At 42.7% G+C, this 11,740-nt stretch overlaps 1 protein-coding gene across 2 annotated transcripts in view; it reads right to left on the bottom strand.

Moving 5' to 3' along the window:
- Positions 1-11,740, bottom strand: part of FGF9 (fibroblast growth factor 9) — an 84,655-nt gene that overhangs the window by 29,620 nt on the left and 43,295 nt on the right. The gene's annotated exons all lie outside the window — the stretch shown is intronic.

Raw genomic sequence — 11,740 nt, 5'->3', positions numbered from 1 at the left:
CTATGGAAAGAAAAGAAAAAGCAGTAAGGAGATAGATAGCCACAAAAATAAGCTATTTTTCAAAGAATTACCGTTTTCACAGCTTGAAATCGGTACCTCCTTGCTCAATTCACAATGAACCATTTTGATATTCCCAGTTTTAGCTAAGTGAAGACGGATTGCTGCGTATTTCATTAAGCAGTCACAAGGGTGGATAATTATGTGAAGCAAAAATGATTCTCAGAAAGCTTCACTGCCCAGATCAAAACATCAACAACAAAACTGAAAACAGATAATTTGATTCCTGACCATTCCCAAGCAGCTCAAAAGAAGTTACTGGACTTGTGTAACTGATTGCTTGAATCGTGAGTGCAGGCATTCAAACAAAGAGGCATAAATAAAGAAAACTAGAACTGCTTTTCAGGGCTGTAATACAAATTGGAGCCTTAAAATCTCTATGTCCTTTCATTGCGTGGAGAACTCGCTATGTTTCCTTAATTTTAAAAGATACAATTGACTACCCTTGGTTTGGTTTATAATTTGTATCACAGAACCACAACCCAAGAGAGATTCAAGAAGGAGCACGATCACCATGTGCTGAGATGAAGTTAGGTGAGGAAACTCCTCCAGGCTAGTGCTGTCCACGTGTCCTGTCCTACTGATGGAACCCACTGAAGACAGTAACCATTCATCAGAGCCCCCCTGCTACAGGCTCCCACTCCTTCCAGTTCACGCACTGGTTCATTCAGTTTGTGTGTATTCCTTTATATCCTTTTGGTCCAAATAGATGGGGTTTGCTTAAAAAGCAGCCACCTGATAACCAGATTCATTTTAGGAAGGACTCACACAAGTGACTGAGCAAGAAGACTGGAAAAAAGGTGGTAAGGTCTAGGCCAGAAAGCTGGGAAAAATAAGCCTGGATATAGTCTTTTTAGCTGGCGTAAAAAATATAATAACGATAATTTAATGCATTTTTTCATAAGAAGAGTTCTCACTTGAATAGCAGTCACAATGACCAAACTCAGCTTCCAGCTGTGAATCAATTTCTAGTTATTACAAAGCTCCACACAACACAGACCTCTGTGCATGTGTTTTACAGACATTAAATCTTAAAATAGTCCTTTTAGATAGATACACAGAGAAGGGAAAATGGAGACCAAGGCCTAGATGCAACAAAGCATTTAGGGCATCTAAGCTGTAAACGTGTGCCAGAAAAACAACTAAGGAGCCACAGCTCAAGCTCCGATGCTCTCAAGAAGCCACCATCCATGGAGCATCCCAAAATCCAACATCACCAAAGCCTGTAGCTTGCCCTGGGGCTGCAGATGCCTTTGAGTCCACCTCTGCTTCTCAGGACTCAGCTCACAACCCTCTCCCAAAGCAATGTGCTTCAGCCCAGGTGTTTCACTTCTGCTTTGTCTGGCAAGCATGCTGCTCCCAGGATAGAGCTCTGCAGTGTGCCAGGGTTGGGACCAGCATCCTAGCCAGTTCCAGGGAGCCCTATGCAACTTACAGGAGCCACGCAGGAACCTACATGGGGAGAGCAACCCCTGCGCAAGTGGTGAGAGCAAGTCAGCACCCCTCTGCACCCCTGCAAACTGGGTACGGGACTGCAAAAACAGGGTCCTCCTCAGTGCCTAAAAGTTTGGGATTTGGAGGTTTCTTCTAAATTCAACCTGTGGCAACTCCAGTAGGCAAGGAAGGCAGCAACTAAGCAGGTCCTGACTTCCTTCCCCTTTGATGGGCATTGGGAACCTCATCACCCCTCGGGGAAAGGGAAATCCCCAACAGGACCAGGTTTTGGATATTAAACACTTGAGTATTCACTACAGCAGTGGCCATGTCCCTGCATGGGCCCAGGTGGCTGAGGCTTGCATGGTCAAGGAGGAGCCTATGGTGGAGAAGAAGACAGCAGTCCCATCCCTCACTCCCTGTCCTGCAGCTGGACCAGGAGACGTCCCTCCCTGCAGGTCCCACCAAGCAGCATGTGCAGAAGCATGAGCACTTGTGGACGAGCACGTGTGCAGGCTGGTTGTATGTAACAATTTATTTTAGAGACATTTCTAACTACAACATTTTTATTGCGTGAAGTAGCTCAAGCACAGCAACACTCCGTGCTGGTTATAGGGAAAAGCAGAACAACTCTGTTTACATTAAACCCTTATCTATGGGGCATATCCTGCAGCCTCCTATTGATAATTGCCTCTGTCCTTGGACAGCTGGAAACTGGAGCAATTTTTATTACTGGACATCAACAGCAACTTAAAGTTACACACATTGCAGTAGCCCCCTTGTACAGCCTCAGCATACAAACTATTATAAAAACTATTCAGCTGCTATAAAAATTGTCTTTAAATACAGCTTTCATTAATGTTTTATTTTGCATGAGGTCTAAAATCACTTTGTTTGCTTTAAGGCAAAAACAGATGCTAAGGGTATTGTATGCTGGGCCTATAGGTCCATGGGGAAAGAGAAACTACTTTAAATTGTTTTCCTGCTCTCAGAAGGCGATGGGATCACATGGCAAGCACTGCAGAAGCACTCTCTGCTAAAAATAGCATCATTTTAGGAAGATATTTCAGTCCTGTCTCTAATTCATTAATTATTTACTTCATCTGCATTTTTTTTTAGCATCATCATAAATTTCTATCTTTGCAAGAACAGAACTTCCCCATGCCCTGAAGCAGAAATTTTAAAATAGCCTCTCTTTATCTGGCAGGTTTGATGGATCATGACAGTGCTGTGGTACACTTAACTAGCAGACCTTGAATAAAGGGGTTTGCACGGTACTGCGCTCTGGATGAGTTCAATGGATTTCAAACTTACAAGTTCAATCTCTGTTTTACCAGCTTATCCTGGTTTTAATTTTTATCCTCTTACAACACCACTACATCTCTTTTGTCCTTCATCAAAATTCTCAGAAATTCATGTATAGACAGTAAGTAAATACTTCAACATTAACTTGACCAAGCAATCAGGACACAGGTTGAGATATGTAGGGACACTAACAAGACACCTAGAAATTCTGGTTGTAGTCAGAGACCGCTGGAGTAAATCAGTGCTGGTGACTTTGGACCAGGCCTGCCCTGTAAATAATGTGGGGATCAAAATGCCAGCGTATCCTTCTTCCCATGCCCTGGGAGAACCTTACAATAAAGGCTCATCTAGTACCACAACAGACAGAAGTAGAATCATAGAATCATTTAAGTTGGAAAAGAGCTTTAAGATCATTGAGTCCAACTGTTAACCCAGCACTGCCAAGTCCACCACTAAACCATGTACTACCACAGCACTACTTAAACTAGCTTACAGTCATGTTTTGAGCACACAGATCTTTACTCAAGCCAGAAATGAGCATAATACAGGGGTGAGGCTGGTCCATCCTGCCAACAAGCACCTTCTCGCCTCATCAGCTTAGGATGAGAAAGTCTTGATGAAAGCCAGCTCTCCCAGTATGGGAAAGACATCTCAAGTGTCCTGCATTTCCCCTTCTGGCTATGACCTTTAGAAAGTCCCTGTATGCACAGTCAAAAAGCAAGATTCAGCCCTAGAATACAGCAAATTTTGCATATTTTTATTCTAGCAACTGACCTCTCTATCATTTTTCCAGTACCAATATTTCCTTGCACCATACTTAATGTCACTAGACATCTTTGTCGAAAGCTGACACAAATACCAAACATACCCAACTGGAACAGCTATGGAAAGTAACTTGCATTCCTGCAAAAAGGGAGGCTGCGTGCTTTGATCAAATCATCAGGTGCCAAATGATGTGACCTCAAAATTATATAAATCAAATGTTACAACACATACAACATATTTTCTATGAGGACCGTTCATAGAGTATTCCACTACATAGTGATTCCCATTTTACTACATTTCCATGCTTAACCTGATGGGTTTATTCACCTGTTATTTAACTTGGAGCATTCAAATAACTGAATTGTGCAAAGATATACATACCAGAAGGGCAGAAACCCAAGCCAGATTTAATTCAAAAGTCTGCTAATGCCTGGTCAGTGTTAGTAATCCCAGAATTCCTTCCCCTTCCTACGTTTTCTACCATCTGACCAAGGAGAAAAATAATGTTATCCTGTTTCCAGGTAGATTGATTAAAAGTGAGATCGCAAATTAATAAAGTTACAGCCACGACAACAAAAGATTTGCCACCTTGTTGAAAAATAGATATCTCTTGTGAAGCAGCATATTGGAAATAAGTAGAAATAGGCAAAACATATGTACACTGCCCAGAGAATGGTGTCATGACCCTAAAGAATGGTAAGACATCTGTGCTGCTTAGTTGTTGAAAGCACAGTACAGGGTCCTGTATAAAACATATCAATATTCTTTTTTTCTTTTAAATAAGCCTACAGAGCTGAAACTTTTTTTTTTTTTTTGGTAACCTGACAAAAGGAAACCTTTTTAGACCATCATTTCTAAAATCACAACAAATTCATTTCATGTCTACCAAACTATTCTGTTCTATGTCACGTATAGTTTTCCCTTTTGCAGACTGCTATGCTGACTCCGTAGAGACACTCCACAAGAAAATACCTAATGCAGAAGTTGAAGCAACTATTAGCAAGGAGTATATCTGATGCAGTCAGCACTTCCTACATACCTGCTGCATGTTATCACCATGTTAATCCACACTCTTAACAAAATCATGTTTAAATATAGAGTCTCCTAAATAAATTCATGCAAATCCCTCATTATGGCTATATGACACTAATAAAAACTGCAAATGTAGTGAAGAGAAACAAAAAACCACACCCCTATTCTCATCCTTTGCTCTTCTGCCTACAAACACACAGATTTTACATGCAGTTGGCCCTTCCCATGCTGTAATGCAAACACCCTCTAGAGCACACTACATTCAGCTAATAATTAACATTCACCCAGAGCTGTCATAAATAAAGGTGTAGTTCAGCATTTGCTGTGGTGTTGCCTGACCTCCCATGCTAAGCCTGTTTGTGGCTGGGCAGGCAACCTCCAGCCATAACAAGAAGCCAAATACCGGTGTCTGAGCAGTGCCACTTTCCTTTCCAGGTTAGACAGCGATGCCAGGCAAGCCCTGCACATGGAATGCCTGACTCGGTGAGTGTCGCAGGGTTTTCTTTGAACAGTTCCTCCAAGCAGTGTTTTTTTCAGAATGCTTTGTTTAATAATTTGACAGAACATGGATAAAAAGAAGCAGAAGGAAAAAGAAAGTCTGCCAAAAGGACTAGCTGACTGTGTCAGTGCCTCTCCACAAGCACTTCAGAAAGACAGCAGGAAACCCTGCCCTGCAGGGCCAGAGGAGAGACCAAGCAAACAGCCAGGTACCTGTGCTGCCTCTCACACGCATTTCATATTCCATGGCACTTTTTATAAGATAAGGGAAATTAGGCAAGGTGTCCTGGCAAAACCACAGCTGGGCAATTGCATTCTCCCTACCTGAGGTCACCTTGTGCTTTCAGAGAGATGGAGTATTCATTTTAGTTTCTCCTCCTCAACTTCTAGTTAATTTGTATAAAGGTTTTATTATACATAAAACTGCACTTACAAAAGTGTGACCATTCTGTATTGCTGCCATGGAGCAGTTATAAGAGTGCTTAAAGATTAATATCTTTCATACAAAAAGCTTGTAAAACTCCCCAAGACCTGGCAGAACCTGGTCCCCTTGGGAAATTATCATCAAAAGCTGCAACAGCCACACAGATACAGACACCATGATGCTTCCATGTCCTGAAGAAGACAACGGAAAAGCAGAGCTTCCTCAACAAAGCAAGCGGACTGCAGCATCAACAATAAAAGCCCAGGAAACTGCCAATGTAGGAGGGATTTCATTGCTTCTCCCCTTTGGCCCATTGCCCCTCTTTTCCCCCTCCCTTGCTCTCCACATCATCATGGACCTCCTCTAGAGGGACCGGTGGGATCCGGCACTATGCTATGCCAGGGCTGTTTGCAGAGCCCTTCCGACATGAACGGCAGGAGGATGAGACACCAATTAGGCCTTTATCCATTTTTGCCACTGCCAAATCCACAGCTCTTGGTTTTACTGATATCCACTCCTTTGAGACTTCAAGTTTGCAGCATCTGTCAAGCTTTAAGCATGCCCTCCCTGGACATGAAATCATTATAGGAAAACCAACCCCACCGTGCCTGAGCTTGCACCTGCCAGCACAGGTTGCCTATCCGCCGCCATGCTTACGTCCACAAAGGTTTGATTTAGATCTGCCCAGCCAAGTGCATTAGATGCAAACTCATTTTCACCTAAACACCCAGGGTCTGCTCGTGCTTCTGTTGGAAGGCATGACACATCTCCAGGGATAGGTCTGAGGCCACATAAGCTTGCACAGCACTGTACCTCTGGAAGCTGAAGAGCTTCCTTCTCCAAGCCACAGCAGAGCAGAACTCGGACAATGTCAACTCTTAAAAAACAAACAAACAAGCAGGTGTGTTCCCCTCCCTCCCACGCCAGCAGGACCAGGCCCACACTGTGCCATTTACTAGTCAAACTTCTGACCTCTATTTTATTTTTGGTTTCCCTGGCACAGTCAAGAACTGCAGTCATCAATGTTATCTAAGCATCTAATTCATAACGCTTGGCTGAACCCTTCCAAGAATCAGAAAGCAAGGTGGTATGCAATCTGATACGAGGGCCGGAGCCAATTTTTAAAGAAGACAGGAGAAAAGTTCCCATCAGCTTAAATGGAACTTGGATCAGGCTTGCAATGATAAAAAGGCAACAAATATTTTAAGACACTAAAAGAACCATTTCAGGCACACTCAGATTTACTGAAAGCTGTAACTTGAACTAACCCAGCTCCCCACTCCACAAATTCTCTTCTATCAAAAGACAACATGTATGTCAAACCAGGGCTGTTATCCTACAGCTACACACATGCTTTTTAGCCTGAAATACTAGTTACGCTTTTAACTGAATAGAGAATTTTAACTAAAACATGCTTCCCTTAAATACAGCTGAGATGGAGCACAGCGTCATAGTGTTTTGTCAGTATTTTTTACTTTCTTTTGTGGTTCTCCATGCCGAGAATGCTGGGTTAAAGGGAAGGTAGCCCTCCTTCAGCAGAAAGTGCTGCATTTTGCAGGAGCAGCTTAACTCACACACTGAAAGACATTGTAAAGTGGGTGATAAAAAGCACTTCATCTGCACAAGTCTCTACAGTCAGCGAGTCCCCCTCTCAAACTGAATTTATCCATCATTAGAGAAGTACCTTAGCTACAAGGTGTCATCATAAAAACAGCAGAATGCTTGGGCCTTTCATAAAAGCTTTGCCACATGGGCCAAGTGATTATAATAAACATGTAGCAATAAAATTGTGCACTACAGAAGTATCTCATGTTTTATTCTTTCAGCAAGATGACTTGGTCAAGGATTGATGAACAAAAGCCTGTCTCTGTATTGTTATTTACTGCATGTAAAGCTAACTGCTAGCTACTAGCTCAAAGGACAGGGACATCACTGGCCATGCAGTTGTTCTAGATAGGGGAGTCATCAAACAAACAAAGCATCACAGGCTATCACATTCTGGAAAGATCCAGCCCTCCTCTCTGAAATGCCAAACATCCACTGGAGTCTTGGGAATCAATAAAATTGCCAGAGACATTTTAAAACCTACAGTGCATTGGTGGGCAGTAGAGCAAAGGGTTGGTACTCCAAGACCTTTACCCAGCAGGACTCAATTGCGTATTCAGTTTGAACTGTTTAAAAATTAGGCCTTTTAATTTCCCACCTTTTTTGGACACAAGGGCAGGCCAGCATTTCAAAGAGCTGCTGCTGAAGAAAAGATGTCATGTTTGCCCTTTCAGACAGCAGTGCTCCTCCGCCGGCAAGCATTTCACATAAGCAGTCTCTCCAGAGAGGACTCTCTGGACACTTCCCCCATTCCTTTTCCCAGAAGCAATCCCACCATAAAGTCATGAATCTAGATACACAATTTTTAGTATTTCACTTTCAGAGTAGGATAGAAAAAGATTTCCCTAAGATTTCTCAGAAAATCCACGTATCTTTGGTGTTGCTATGCCCTGACTTAGGTTCTCAGTGATACAGCTGACCCAGCCTTTGAGAAATGCTGGAGGAAGTTGGGTGGCTCTGCTCCTCCATGAGCCCCCTACTCCTCACACACACATGCACATCAGTGGACCTGTCTTTCAATGGGTCAAACTTCAGCCATGCAGTTAATTTCAGCTTTGATGAAAGAAGTTGTCAATCTGTCTGAAAAAAAAAAAAGAAGATACATAATAATAACTTCAACAGAACTGGTGACTGAAGAACTCAAAGACCAGACAGTTGGTCTACCAGGTACCAGCAGCACACAGACCTTCCAAAGATTTTTAAAGTATAAAGAAAAAAAAACCCAAACAACCTGATGATTTTGTTTAAACTTTACAACATTTGTATATGCTAAAATGACCCAAAGGATTTTTCTGAAGTCTTCCCCGATAAGTTTCCTGTTCTGAGTCCAGATTATATACCAGATGCTGTCTTAACAAACGCGTCAGCAGGCTAAAATCCCTCTTGCTATGCAAAAGCAATAAACACCTACATGTTAAAAGACTGTCTTTAGATTGCAGACTCTCATGGGCAGGAACCCTATCTAGATTCAGGTTTTTAAAATGATGAATACAGTAGAGCTCTTATCTTCAGTGGGGTCTGCTGACACAACCATAAAATTAATTGGTGGTTTTACAGGAACAGGTCCAATCCTGATTCCATTGAAGTCAATGGCATTTCAAACGTAATGGAATCAAGTCAAAATTTCTCCTGAGTCACATTTGCCTCCATAATTGTGTTAAATTTGAAGAGTAAAGTTTAGCAGATTAAAGATGCACAGCCTGGGCCAGACCTCAAAAGCATGCAGCATCCACACCACAAGCCCAGTTTTTCCTCAGCAGCAGTCATGGAGCATGAATATAAAATCTGATCTTCAAATCAAAAATAACAGCAGAGGCCTGCCTTTATAAAAAGAATTAAAAAGAAACCAAAGGGCTTTATAAAAGGGGGGGGAAACGGATTTGCATTTGCACTGTAACAAGCTTTATTTCTTAAGCTTTTTGAATGTGACACAAATGAACTGCATTACCGCACATCACCAAATCAGCCTGAGCACATTCAAACTGCAAAGCGAATCTCAACCTAGACAAAATCCCTAACGAAGTCCCCGCAGGGCAGACTTTTTCTACTCCGTCTTAGAAAATGATGAATGGTAAATGGGAAAGAGTGCCACATTCACATCCCACTGGCTCCTGAGTCAGAAACAGAGCACATCAGATCTTTATCTGATGCAGCGAATAATCCCCAAGCATATCGCAGTGTGTCACTGCACCGCTGATGATGTTCTTTTAGCGTGTCACTTCAACATAGCGTTCTCAGATCAAACGAAGACGCTGAACCTTTTCACACCTTCGTATCATTCACAGGGCTATAGCTCCAGAAATGTGCAGTGACTGGGGAGCTACACAACTGCAAAGATGTGAATCTGAAGGCATTCAAACTGAACATACCCCGCGCGTGCTCACTGGGTAGGACTCGGTTTGCGGTGCAGTTATGCCACTTTAGCAACCAGCCGCCGTCAACAGCAAGGTACTCAAGCCCCGTCCCACCCCATGCTGCAGGTGATTCCCCCACTGAGCGCTAGTGCTTGCCCAAACAGGCAACAAGCCAGTTCAAGGAGCTAAACCTGCGAAGAAACAACCTTGCAAAAAAAAAAAAAAAAAAAAAAAAAAAAAAAGATAAGCTTTCTTCTGTGGCTTTAGGTCCCTAAATCAGCCTCGTGACAGGTCAGATGAGTGCTGGTGTCAGAGCAAGGGAGGAAGCAGAAGCACGCAGCGGAGGCAGGGAAGCAGGGCTGCCTTTTCTGGAAGGGGTTTTCTGCAAGGTGTTAGATCACCTTGGCTGCCTCCTCAAGCAGCACCTCTAATCTCCTGTTTATGTAGGAACACAAAATTGCAGACATGTTTAATGAGGGAAAAGTATATCATTAAATTAAGGTTTGAGGGTGATTTTGCTTTACCAAAGCTTGGCTTTATATACACACACACACATTTATAAAAATATACAATTTGTGTAGGAGATATTCTAATACTTTCCTGTTCCAGGCATGTAGTGAGAATCTAAGTTCAGCACAGAATTGCCAACCAAGGTAAAGATCGCTGAGGGCTTTCTCTCATATAAAATTATCCTCAGACGTAGTAAGCACCTGGAATGAAGTCCTCTGAGCAAAATCAAAGACCTGAGGAAAAGCGTAGTATCTATCCCACAGGACGCTATTAGCAGGTGTCCCTCTTTGGTGACAGGTGTTACAACCTGTGAAATTCTGATTTAAAAAACAGACCGAAGCCTTAGTTTAAAAAGAACCACAACAGCTGCAGTTTCTCACAGAGCTTTCTCCCATATTACCTGTGTTAAGCATATGCATTCACCTACCAATTCTTCCTACACCAGCAGCAACGTCTCAAAAGACCTTTCTTTTTTACAGTGCTTCATACCTTGCTGAGTGGGTTGCAGTTTCTGCTCTCATCACCAACGCCAGCACCTGCGAGGAACACCATTTAACAGTACCCAGCTTTCAGCAAGGCTGCCCACCTGAATTCAGAGAGGCTCTCTGCAAAGGTGAAGTAGATGAGGTTGTAGACAAATCTTCCCAAGAAACTAAAGTTTCAGGGCTTTTCTTAGACCTATGCCCTCCACAAAGAAAACGTCCACAATTACAAAGCTGTTTCCCACTATGCAGTGCAGAGAGGAAGCGTTTGTTCTTCATCTCCCACCTCCCTGCAAAAATTCCTCAGACCAGCTCAAGATCTCACTTCCTCATGACCTGAAACTTCCTCATTATCCAGCCTAAGCTTTCCTGTTACCCATTCAAACCAATTCATTCTTGTTCTCTATTTCAAGGACTTTTTTTCTCGCCTTGGTGTTAAACCTCAATGTATTTACAGAGACGGAGAGTGTACCCTCTCAGTTTTCATTCTGCAGGCTAAACAAGCCAAGATCTTTAGAGTCTATCATCTGATAGTCTTTTCATCCCTCTGATCATCCCAGTAAGCTCCTTCTGCACCTGTTTCAGTTTCAATTCATCTTCTTTAACACAAGTGACCAACTGCACTTTGCATTTAGGCTGGATCCTACCAGTGCTGTACACAGTGGCACCAACAGAGCTCTCCCTGCACCCCGTGTGAAATATCTTGGGGACTTTAGGTCACCAGGTCCCTTCTGTGAAGCTGCCTTCTGTGCTGAACATACTTCCCAACTTTGCAACAATTTCAATAACACACTGCTACTTTTTTATGACAAGATGTTTAATGTCCCTAATAAAAACAGGGAATAAAACTAGCCCAGGGGCCAGTCCATAAAAACTCTACTTACAGCTTCTCTCCAGTCAAATACTTTTCAACACTCCCCATTGCTGTCTTCACTTTTTTCACCATCTATCATACAAGTCTTCTACTAACACCCGTTTTATCCACTGTAGCAAATGCTCTCTTCTGCAGGTCATACAGGTTAGCACAATCGTATTTCCCATTTCTAGAAAAAGAAATTCCTACCAAAAATAGAATACTAGGCTTGCCTGAAACTCTTTATCCAGCCTCAGTAAACTCATCTTGTACATACATTCAGGTCCTCCTCTACTCTTTCATTTAAAAGCACGTTCCTATGCCCCGAGCACAACCCAAATCAGACAGATAGCCCTCCCAGCTTCCTAGGTCGTACCTCCAGCCAAACACAAACCACGTGGCTGGAGGTCCACAAACACCT

Source organism: Falco punctatus, assembly GCF_963210335.1.
Source record: "Falco punctatus genome assembly, chromosome: 2".
Classification (NCBI taxonomy): Eukaryota; Metazoa; Chordata; class Aves; order Falconiformes; family Falconidae; genus Falco; species Falco punctatus.
This window is presented reverse-complemented; position numbering and strand designations above follow the sequence as displayed.